The following is a 12591-nucleotide window of genomic DNA, read 5'->3' as shown; positions in this document are numbered from 1 at the left end:
CAAGATAATTGCCACTGAGTCAGCAATAATCTTCAAAGAAATCTGCTTGAAAGAAGGCCTCATTCCAAGAATTTTGGATTACTAACAAATCAATAACTTCGTCCATATGGTCAATACTTTCTTTTCAATGAAATTATTCTATAGAAATAAAAACCAATAAAAACAATTTGAAAATCTGCATTTAAACAACTAGAAACTTTCCTCCTGTCATTTCAGGTTTTCCATAAAAAAAAAGATAAAAGCTATAGCAGTAACCAGCATTTCAGAGTAAACTGAAAGATTATATTTAGATGCAACACTTGGTATTATCAAGGAAACATTATATTTAGAAACAATAACAAACTGCCGCTAATGACCGAATGATCATTTACGATAATTCTAAACTGTTACTAAAGATGATTGTCCATTCCATATCCAAAATACTTTTCCTAACTTCAGTTATAAGTCAACTTGAACCCCCCTCAATTATGAAACCATCTAAAAAAAAAAAAAAAAGGAAGAGAAGAAGCAAGTACTAGGCCGATTTTTAAAGTTGCCGAACAATTAAGTTACCGCTATAACGTTCGATGTGACAGTGCGAGATTGGAGAAAGTAAGGAAAATTGAATCATGATTGATTTTCAATATAAATGAAACTTTGTGAAGCAACAAAGATTTAATTTGTTAGTGAGATAGAGGTAGGGAATGAGAGGTAGTGAAAAGTAGCCCACAGAGAGAGAGAGAGAGAGAGAGAGAGAGAGAGAGAGAGAGAGAGAGAGAGAGAGAGAGAGAGAGAAAGAGAGTTGTTTTAAATGTAATAAAAAAAAAATATGATAGGTTATAACACATTGGTGCTTATGTAATATCAACTGTATAGATGGTTTGAGGAAGTTACGAAATGGTATAAACAATACTTCGTACACGCATATTCTTGAGACCGGCAGCTAGACGTCAGCTGATCTGATCACAGCCAAAAGTAAAACAAAAAGAAGTCAACAATACTCGATTTTTAAAACACACCCGAAATTTAAAAAACAAAAGTACACGCTTTCTTAATGTGTAATTAACTATTTAAAGAGTAGCAATTTTCTAGAATAAAATGATGATTCCCCCAAAAAATAGTGGTTTGCTGATGAAATCGGATGCCGTATTTAATGAAAAAAGTCCGCGAAGTCGTGAATCCGCAATGGTCAAACCGCGAAGTAGCGAGGGCTCACTGCATTCTACTAGTGTACATGACCCGTCAAAAAATACTGATAAATACCCTTTCACCACGGAAATCACCTATTTGCCTAAGGACCCCATATTACTATACATATCATACCAATGTGTCTACGACCGACGCATGGTTAAGTTATACCAAAATAGAGAACACTGGCAGTCTTACTTTATTATAGCGTGATATCTTTATGATAATGGTCGGAAACATGTATTTTTCAAGTTTTTGGTCTGGGTTAAACTAGGAAATACACCCCACCGTGTATAGAAAATGGGAATTTCTACCCAATTTCTAGCAGTTCGTAAGACAAGGTCGCCGTACTACAAAAACTGTGTGTGTTATTCTGCAAAACCTCTACCTAATTTAAACACACTGAACTAACCTAACCCACAACCCATGTCCCTATCTATCGGGGTCTAACGCAGTGTAAGGGGAGGGTTCCCTTACAATAACCTATTCTTAATTGGCCGTCATCATACATACACCCACCGTTATACCGTAACATGTTATTTTTATTAATAAAATAAATTTTTGAATATACTTACCCGATAATCATGTAGCTGTCAACTCCGTTGCCCGACAGAATTCTATGGAGGGATACGCCAGCTATCACAATACTAGAAGGGGGTGTATTTACCAGCGCCACCTGTGGCCAGGTACTCAAGTACTTCTTGTTGACACCTCCTCAATTATTCCTCGGTCCACTGGTTCTCTATGGGGAGGAAGGGAGGGTCGATTAAATCATGATTATCGGGTAAGTATATTCAAAAATTTATTTTATTAATAAAAATAACATTTTTCAATATTAAACTTACCCGATAATCATGTAGCTGATTCACACCCAGGGGGGTGGGTGAAAACCAGTGTACAAGATTAAAGGATAGCTAAGTATCCCATATTTCATATAATCAGTTATCCACAATAACAATGAAATAATAAGTACCTGGTAAGGAAGTCGACTTGAACCGTTACTCTGCCTTTAATAAGATCGTCTTCCTTACTGAGCGCAGCGTTCCTCTTGGGAGGCTGAATCAACTCAAAGGTGCTAAAGTATACAGGGCTGCAACCCATACTAAAGGACCTCATCACAACCTTTAACCTTGGCGCTTCTCAAGAAAGAATTGACCACCCGCCAAATCAACAAGGATGTGGAAGGCTTCTTAGCCGACCGTACAACCCATAAAAAGTATTCAAGAGAAAGGTTAAAAAGTTATGGGATTATGGGAATGTAGTGGCTGAGCCCTCGCCTACTACTGCATTCGTTGCTACGAATAGACCCAGGGTGTAGCAGTACTCGTAAAGAGACTGGACATCTTTGAGATAGAATGATGCGAACACTGACTTGTTTCTCCAATAGGTTGCATCCATAACACTCTGCAGAGAACGGTTCTGTTTGAAGGCCACTGAAGTAGCCACAGCTCTCACTTCATGTGTCCTTACCTTCAGCAAAGCAAGGTCTTCTTCCTTCAGATGAGAATTTGCTTCTCTAATCAGAAGCCTGATGTAGTAAGAAACTGAGTTCTTAGACATTGGTAGAGAAGGCTTCTTGATAGCACACCATAAGGCTTCTGATTGTCCTCGTAATGGTTTTGACCTTCTTAGATAGTACTTAAGAGCTCTAACTGGGCAAAGTACTCTCTCCAGTTCGTTCCCCACCATGTTGGACAGGCTTGGGATCTCGAACGACTTAGGCCAAGGACGGGAAGGAAGCTCGTTTTTAGCCAAAAAACCGAGCTGCAAGGAACATGTAGCCGTTTCAGATGTGAAACCTATGTTCCTGCTGAAGGCGTGGATCTCACTTACTCTTTTACCTGTTGCTAAGCACACGAGGAAAAGAGTTTTTAATGTGAGGTCCTTAAAAGAGGCTGATTGGAGCGGTTCAAATCCTGATGACATTAGGAACCTTAGGACCACGTCTAGATTCCAGCCTGGAGTGGACAACCGACGTTCCTTTGAGGTCTCAAAAGACCTAAGGAGGTCCTGTAGATCTTTGTTGGAGGAAAGATCCAAGCCTCTGTGGCGGAAAACCGCTGCCAACAAACTTCTGTAACCCTTGATCGTAGGAGCTGATAGGGATCTTACGTTCCTTAGATGTAACAGGAAGTCAGCAATCTGGGTTACATTGGTACTGGTTGAGGAAAACTGCATTGGCCTTGCACCAGCTTCGGAAGACTTCCCATTAAGACTGATAGACTCTGAGAGTGGATGTCGTCCTTGCTCTGGCAATCGCTCTGGCTGCCTCCTTCGAAAAGCCTCTAGCTCTTGAGAGTCTTTCGATAGTCTGAAGGCAGTCAGACGAAGAGCGTGGAGGTTGGGTGTACCTTCTTTACGTGAGGTTGACGCAGAAGGTCCACTCTAGGAGGAAGAGTCCTGGGAACGTCGACCAGCCATTGCAGTACCTCAGTGAACCATTCTCTCGCGGGCCAGAGGGGAGCAACCAACGTCAGCCGTGTCCCTTTGTGAGAGGCGAACTTCTGAAGTACCCTGTTGACAATCTTGAACGGCGGGAATGCATACAGGTTGAGATGGGACCAATCCAGCAGAAAGGCATCCACGCGAACTGCTGCTGGGTCTGGAATCGGAGAACAATACAAGAGGAGCCTCTTGGTCATCGAGGTAGCGAATAGATCTATGGTTGGCTGACCCCACAGGGCCCAAAGTCTGCTGCAAACATTCTTGTGAAGGGTCCACTCTGTGGGGAAGACCTGACCCTTCCGGCTGAGGCGATCTGCCATGACATTCATATCGCCCTGAATGAGCCTCGTTACCAGCGTGAGCTTTCGATCTTTTGACCAAATGAGGAGGTCCCTTGCGATCTCGAACAACTTCCTCGAATGAGTCCCTCCCTGCTTGGAGATGTAAGCCAAGGCTGTGGTGTAGTCGGAGTTCACCTCCACCACCTTGTTAAGCTGGAGGGACTTGAAGTTTATCAAGGCCAAATGAACTGCCAACAACTCCTTGCAATAGATGTGAAGTGTCCTTTGCTCCTGATTCCATGTTCCCGAGCATTCCTGTCCGTCCAGTGTCGCACCCCAGCCCGTGTCCGATGCGTCCGAGAAGAGACGGTGGTCGGAGGTCTGAACAGCCAATGGTAGACCTTCCTTGAGAAGAATGCTGTTCTTCCACCACGTTAGAGTAGACCTCATCTCTTCGGAAACAGGAACTGAGCCCGTCTCTAGCGTCATGTCCTTTATCCAGTGAGCAGCTAGATGATACTGAAGGGGGCGGAGGTGGAGTCTCCCTAACTCGATGAACAGGGCCAGCGATGAAAGTGTCCCTGTTAGACTCATCCACTGCCTGACTAAGCATCGGTTCCTTCTCAGCATGCTCTGGATGCATTCTAGGGCTTGGAAGATCCTTGGGGCCGACGGACAAGTCCGAAAAGCTCGACTCTGAAGATCCATACCCAAGGAGACAATGGTCTGGGATGGAACGAGCTGAGACTCCTCAAAATTGACCAGGAGGCCCAGTTCCTTGGTCAGATCCATAGTCCATTTGAAAATCTCCAGACAGCGACGACTTGAGGGAGCTCTTAAAAGCCAGTCGTCTGACGGAGCCGGACACAAGATCATGATACTGCTGCACAGTCTGTAAACTGTCAATCATGGGCAAGCGAGGAAGTACAGTGACAACCCGAATCTGTCTAGACTGTCTGGGTCGTACAGACAACTCCTTAACGGGTTGCTGAGGTTGCCGCACTGCGTCACAACAAGTCCCTTCTGTTGGTTGTTGAACGTCTTCCCCGTGACACATTGACTCCGTAAACAAAAAATCCTCTAACAAGGACTAAGCTTGGACTGCATGTCATGCAACACAGCTCAAGGTCTATGGGAGCAGGTGTGGTAACAGACGGGATTAGCGGCTGAAGTGTAACCATTACCTTCCCTGTAAGCATGTTATGCTTAAATAAAAGTCCATAAGAGGTTATGCAGCTAAAGGCTCCCTCCAAATGACAGAGTCCTCAAGGGAATATCAGAAGGAGGGAGAAAAGAACTTTCTCATCTACAGGGACCTTATCCTAGAAAAGCTAAGTTCTCTGAGTGAGGGTTCACTGGTGCAAAGCAGCAGACTAGAAGGCAACGTTATGAAACTGCTTGACAGTCTAGTGAGTTGGCAACAACCCAAGATGTGTTGAGAAGCATGCGGTAAGGTATGCAGAGCATGATGTATGCAGAGTATGCTGTATGCAGAGCATGCTGTATGTAGAGCATGTTGTATGCAGAGCATGCTGAATGCAGAGCATGCTGTATGCAGAGCATGTTGTATGCAGAGCATGCTGAATGCAGAGCATGCTGAATGCTGAGCATGTAGTAAGCAGAGCCTGCTGAAAGGAAAGCAGAGCGTGTGCATGGCGTTTAACATTTCTCAGAAATTCCATGACCAGTGCTAGAGTGCTTTATGCATGCTTGCATGGGGTTTAAACCATGGTATGCTGAACAGCAGAGTCAGAACGAGCTGGAACAACAATAGTGTGGTTTCCTCTTCAAGACTCCGATGAGGGAACACCTGAGGCTCAGTCTGCAAAGGCTGAATAAAAGACAAGCAGAAGGAAGGCGCATGGGTGGAGGAGGCTGACTCCTAGCATGAGTGGTTGAACCCAAGGGTTGCGCTTGCTGAGCGGTTGGCGGAAGCGGAGTAGCAAGTTCCAGTTCCTGTGGTGTGAGCGGAGCGCGATGAGGAAGAGGCTGCGCAGAACAAGGTAAATGTCTCGCAAGCTGAGGCTCCTGAGGCGCAAGGCTAAGGTGTTGTGGTGCTTGCCTTATGGAGGGTTGAGCTCGCTGCAGCAAGAGCTGAGGAGACTGACTCATGGACGGGAGAGGTTGTTGTACCTCAACCGAGTGTTGCATCACTGGTGGAGCAGCAAGTGGAGGCGGAGGAAGAGAGGTATAATCCTCCTGATCCCAATGTAAAGGTTGCCTTAAGAAAGGCGGAGGCTGAACACCACAGGGAACAGCAAACTCAGCACGTGTCTCAACATCGTACGCCTGGCAGGTGGAACTGCTGGCAGGTGGTACTGCGATCAGGCGGAGCGAGTGTAGGTGGAGGGAGTGTAGGCGGAGGTGGAGGAGCAACACTCTCAGCCCGACACTCACGCATCAAGTCCGAAAGCTGTGCTTGCATGGACTGTAGTAGAGTCCACAACATCGTACGCCTGGCAGATGGTACTGTGATCAGGCGGAGCGAGTGTAGGAGGAAGGAGTGTAGGCGGAGGCGGAGGAGCAACACTCTCAGCCCGACACTCACTCATCAAGTCCGAAAGCTGTGCTTGCATGGACTGTAGTAGAGTCCACAACATCGTACGCCTGGCAGATGGTACTGTGATCAGGCGGAGCGAGTGTAGGAGGAGGGAGTGTAGGCGGAGGCGGAGGAGCAACACTCTCAGCCCGACACTCACTCATCAAGTCCGAAAGCTGTGCTTGCATGGACTGTAGTAGAGTTCACAACATCGTACGCCTGGCAGGAGGTACTGTGATCAGGCGGAGCGATCATAGGCGGGGGGGAGTGTAGGCGGAGGCGGAGGCGCAACACTCTCAGCCCGACACTCACGCATCAAGACCGAAAGTTGTGACTGTATGGACTGCAGTAGAGTTAACTTGGGGTCGGCAGACACTAAGTTCTGCTGAGGTAAAGCCTTAACAGCAGAGATCTGTTGTGGCAGAACCTTACTCCTCTTAGGCGGAGTGTAATCAACTGATGACTGAGGAGAGTCAGAGCTAACCCAATGACTGCATTCGGGTTGTGAACTTTAACTTCGTACGTCTGGCATAGGTCTGGACTTAACGTTTAAGAAGTCTTGAGACCTGAGGCCAGCGTTACTCTGCCTTTATTTTCTCCCCTAATCTCTTCTGCAGACGAGCAAAATAAGGGCTCAATCGTCTGCGGGTGGGAGTGACGGTCTCGGTAAGACACGCCCACAACCACCGAGAATACTTCTGTGCGCCGATCAAGGCCTGCTGAACCCTTATGCCCTTCGACATTGCTTCTCCCCTGGGCTTGGGAGCTTGCAAGAGGTCCCGGACTGGGAGGACGACTGGCGCGCACAAAAGTACCCTCACGCACTAATCACTTATCACTTTGATTTCTGTTTGCACTTATTTCACTGAACTCGAAACTTTAAGTGGTTTGTACCTGAAATACGCAATTCTATCCTTTCTCAAAGTTAGTAATTGCGAAAACAGAATTACAATGTAACAGAAAAATCTAATGAAAGATAATTCAGTGGTTGGAAAGAGACTAAACACTAGATCACTCTAGAAACGTTTAGTTTCTTCCCCTAAAGAGACTAGGGAGAAGAGCAAAAAACGATAACGACGTTACTCGTACGCCTGGCAGGCTTGAATGAAACGTTTATCCTCTTTCTCCCTCCGTCTCTATCTCTCTCTCTCTCTCTCTCTCTCTCTTGACTTAGAACCTGAGAGAAGAGCCCAATCATATATATCGTTAAAACATATTATTGTTAAAGGAAAAAAACTGAAAAGTTCCTTTATTAGGATCAAAACCATTAAGTTAAGAAAGAATGAACAAAACGCTAGACACGGTTACTCTTACTGCAACGTGAAACCGTGAACATTCTTTCTCTATCGTAACGATAGAGTGCAAGTTGAACGTTCTGAACGTCAACAACTGCAGAGACAAAACAAAACGTTAGTTCAACTTTGAAAACAGTACGAGACTGTCAAAGAAAATCTTTCAAACTCTGTGGCGGAAATAGCATAATATGTTAACAGGTAAAACCGAAATGACGGGCTCAAAGTTTATTAACTTCGGTAAAAGACCGCCTACTATTAGGAAGGTCGAATATAAACAAATATAAAAATTAATTTTAATGAGTTTATAATAAAAGGAAGTTAATCGAAGAGGCCTATAAGAGGCGGAGAGATATAAAATAAATCTATAACTTTTGTTAAGCAAAATTAAGAAAGAGAGTCTATACTCTCTTAGACACCAACACTTCCGTCTAAGGGAAGGGTCGGCCATTGAAAGGTGAACGAGAGTTCATACTCTCTCGTCACCAAAATTAATCAAATTAATTCCAAAAGCTAACTAAGCTAATATAGAAGTTTCCAGTAAAGCGACAGCCGAAATCAAAGAGAAATACTTCACCAAAGTCGTGAAAATACTCCAAGAACATAAGCGTATCCCAGAACGTCTTGCCGGAAGCACGACAGAGGAATAATTGAGGAGGTGTCAACAAGAAGTACTTGAGTACCTGGCCACAGGTGGCGCTGGTAAATACACCCCCTTCTAGTATTGTGATAGCTGGCGTATCCCTCCATAGAATTCTGTCGGGCAACGGAGTTGACAGCTACATGATTATCGGGTAAGTTTAATATTGAAAATTGTAGAATTGTAAAACGTCCATAATTTTATTACAAATTTCCCCCAAGTATTTTCATTTGAAATTCAGCTTTGTTCAAAATGTTTTTAAATAAACCAGGCACTCTTACTTTCTTCATAGGGAATATTGTACTGCGGTGAATTTTACCCGCTAAGACCATAAAGTGAAAATGGAAGAGCATCCTTTCATAAAACTCATGTGGATGGAAAACGGACACCAAATTACTTAAAACGTTCCCCCCTAACCTAACCTACAAGCCGTGTCCTTACCTACTTACCTATCGGGGGTTGGCTAATGCCCCCTTGCTACCCTTCCTACACTGCCGAATTCTCTAATCTTGGGTAGTGCCATAGCCTCTGTACCATGGTCTTCCACTGTCTTTTGGGTTACAGTTCTCTTGCTTGAGGCTACACGGCTACACTTGGGCACACTATTTTAGTATATCTTATTTCTCTTCCTCCTAGTTTGTTAAAGTTTATATTGGAGATATTTATTTTAATCTTGTTGCTCTTCTAAAAATATTTTACTTTTCTTTATTTCCTTTCCTCACTGAGTTATTTTCCCTGTTGGAGCCCCTGGGTTTATAGCATCCTGCTTTTCCAAATAGGGTTGCAGCTTAGCAAGTAATAATAATAATAAATCATCATGCATACAGGTGGACGGTATTATACATACAACCCGAGTTCTGAGCAGAATAAACGTACATAATATATTTTTAGAAGTAGCAGCCTTTGTAGTTCATTGGGACCAACTGAAAAACTAAATTTTACCTTATCCTCACCTACTTACCTACTGGTGGGGTTATGTCCACTGTGACGCCCTTTAGACAAGTGTATCCTTACCTAAACCTCTCCCAATGAACTATATTCACCCAGAGAAGTACCTTACACGGTTCTCTTAAGGACAGTATTTGAAGCCACACCACTGGCAGACGTAGCCTAAACTTCGGCAGGGAGCCTTTGTACATTAGCGGCCAGTTCCTCCCATGTGTATAAGAATGGATACCAGCTAACCTAAACTTCCTACCCCCTAACCTAACCTACATGCCATGTCCTTACTTGCCTAATACGGGTTCCCCCCCCCCCAGGTGATCCCCCTTATACTACTGTATTCTTAGCCATCATCCTACATACAGGTGGCCGCTATTATATATACACCCCCTTCGGCAGTATCCTTACCCGTGCGTCGTTCAAATACATTAAAAGTTTGGAGATTTGTAACTTAGATAATAAAACAATATTATATAAGAGGGGGATGAGGGATACGAACGCCCACTACCCCCATTTCAGCAAGGATACTGCTTATTATAAGACGGCTATGGAGGAAAATTGGGCAAAGCCAGCTATTGTTGACCGATATCCGGCTACAGCGAAAGGCGGTCGATGTCTTCATATGGACTTTCATATCATAACCACAAATAAAATTAACATAAAATACATAAAATAGGATCCCAGGAACACTTATACATATATTGGATTGGTACTTACCAAAGATTTATGGACACTAACACAGAAAAACGCAAAAAACACGAGATATTTGGGGCTCAGAGGAGCTTCAGACACTAAAAAGTAAACATCACAGTAGTAGTAAAAGGCGGCTCATCTTTGAAACGGATCCCCATTTATGTCACGGCTGCAGCCAACATCTATTATTATCATTATTATAATTACTATTATTTGCAACTACAACCCTAATTAGGTCAGAATGATGCTATATAAGTAATAAAAGCTTGAGGATACACTTAGGTACACTATTCTATCTAATTTATCTTCCTCTTGATATTTTATAGTTTATATAGAAAATGTTTATTTTAATGTTGTTACAGTTCTTAAAATATTTTATTTTCCCTTCTTTGCTTTCCTCTCTAGGCTATTTTCTCTTTTGGAGCCCCTGGGCTTATAGCACCCTGCTTTTCCATTTAGGGTTGTATCTTAGCAAGTAATAATAATAATAATAAACGAAAGTAGTCGACGATCATTAAAATTTTCGTTAAAAATCTATCGATAAAATGATCAGAAAACCCAAAATCATAAGAAGAAAAGACGGACTAAAAACAAATGGAACACGTGAAGATAATTCGACTAGAAACAACAATCTTAAAATCATCTATTTAAAATAAATATATTCAACTATCTTTGGAAGTAGTCTACTACAAAAATTTCTCAAACATAAATAGTGAAGTATTGATTTAAAGGCTCAAGGTAGAGACGACTGGGGAAATCTAACCGGGGCCCTTTGCCTCATTATTATTATTATTATTATTATTATTATTATTATTATTATTATTATTATTATTATTATTATAATAATAATAGCTTAGCAACTGATAATAATAATAATAATAATAATAATAATAATTATTATTATTATTATTATTATTATTATTATTATTATCAGTTGCTAAGCTATTATTATTATTATTATTATTATTATTATTATTATTATTATTATTATTATTATTATTATTATTATTATTATGACATTAATAATAATAATAATAATAATAATAATAATAATAATAATAATAATAATAATAATAATAATAATAATAATAATAACAGGGAAACTAGTTGGAAAAGAAGAATGATATAAGCCCAAGGGTTTCAACAGGAAAAGTAGCCCAGTGAGGAAAGAAAATAAGGAATTATACAAACTACATCAGATGTAAAGATCAAATAAATTATTTCAAGAACCGTAACATTGAAATATTTTTATATATAAACTATAAAAAATAAAAAAATAAATAATAAAAAAGATGACGAGTAATAAGATAGAATAGTATGTCTGAGTGTACCTTCAAGCAAGATAACTCTAACCCAAGATGTGTAAGACTAGGGTACAGAGGCTATGGCACTACTCAAGACTAGGGAACAACGGTTTCATATATATATATATATATATATATATATATATATATATATATATATATATATATATATATATATATATATAGTATATATATACATATATATGTGTGTAATATATATATATATATATATATATATATATATATATATATATATATATATATATATATATATACATATATATATATATATATATATATATATATATATATATATATATATATATATATACTGTATATATATATATATATATATATATATATATATATATATATATGTGTGTGTAATATATATATATATATATATATATATATATATATATATATATATATATATATATATATATATATATATATATAGTATATATACATATATATGTTTGTAATATATATATATATATATATATATATATATATATATATATATATATATATATATATATATATATATATATATATATATATATATATATATAGTACTACATTATTGGAACTAAAAACAGTGACAAGTATGAACATATGCATATTTGAATGTTTTATGATTTTATATATAAAGCAAATTCAAATTAAATTTTCAACAGAAACAGGAATATGGCAAGTTTAAAATAGAATATAGTATAAAGATGTGATGTTTTTTCATATCATCAAATGACAAATGACAAGTTAAGGAGGTAGTCAAAGACCAAATAAGGGAATCATATGGGGAATGTTTGGAAAAAAAAGTATTATAGAAATATCCAATGAATATATTAAAATTGAAATAAGTATAATATAGAATACATGACTAAACTAGAAGTTTTATTCCAGCTTTGACCAAGCTGTGGATTGATCATCCTAATCGGGTAGTTGAATCAGTAAACTTCAAAAGTTCAAAGTTGGAGCAAATGTTTTTATGTTGACCAGGCTGACATAAGTCCTTTTTTTAGTTTATATATCAAATATCTCTTTTAATGTTGTTAATGTTTTTAAAATGTTTAATTCTATTTTTTTTCACTACTTTTTATATCGTTTACCTATTTCCTTATTTCCTTTCCTCACAGGGCTATATTTTCCTTGTTGGAGCCCTTGGGCTTGTAGCATCTTGCTTTTCCAACTAGGGTTGTAGCTTGGCTAATAATAATAATAATAATAATAATAATAATAATAATAATAATAATAATAATAATAATAATAATAATAATAATAATAA

The 12591-nt window shown here is 39.7% G+C and overlaps 1 protein-coding gene across 1 annotated transcript in view; it reads right to left on the bottom strand.

Annotated features, from left to right (window-relative positions):
* LOC137636918 (mitogen-activated protein kinase kinase kinase kinase 3-like) overlaps positions 1-10104 on the bottom strand; it is a 38947-nt gene extending 28843 nt beyond the window's left edge. The window contains exon 1 of the mRNA XM_068369261.1: positions 10024-10104. The gene's annotated coding sequence lies outside the window, so the exon portion shown is untranslated. The remainder of the gene's footprint in view (positions 1-10023) is intronic.
* Between the last annotated feature and the right edge of the window lie 2487 nt (positions 10105-12591).

Source organism: Palaemon carinicauda, unplaced genomic scaffold (genome assembly GCF_036898095.1).
Source record: "Palaemon carinicauda isolate YSFRI2023 unplaced genomic scaffold, ASM3689809v2 scaffold443, whole genome shotgun sequence".
NCBI classification, from domain to species: Eukaryota; Metazoa; Arthropoda; class Malacostraca; order Decapoda; family Palaemonidae; genus Palaemon; species Palaemon carinicauda.
Note: the sequence above shows the minus strand (reverse complement) of the source record. Positions and strands in the feature narration are given on the sequence as shown.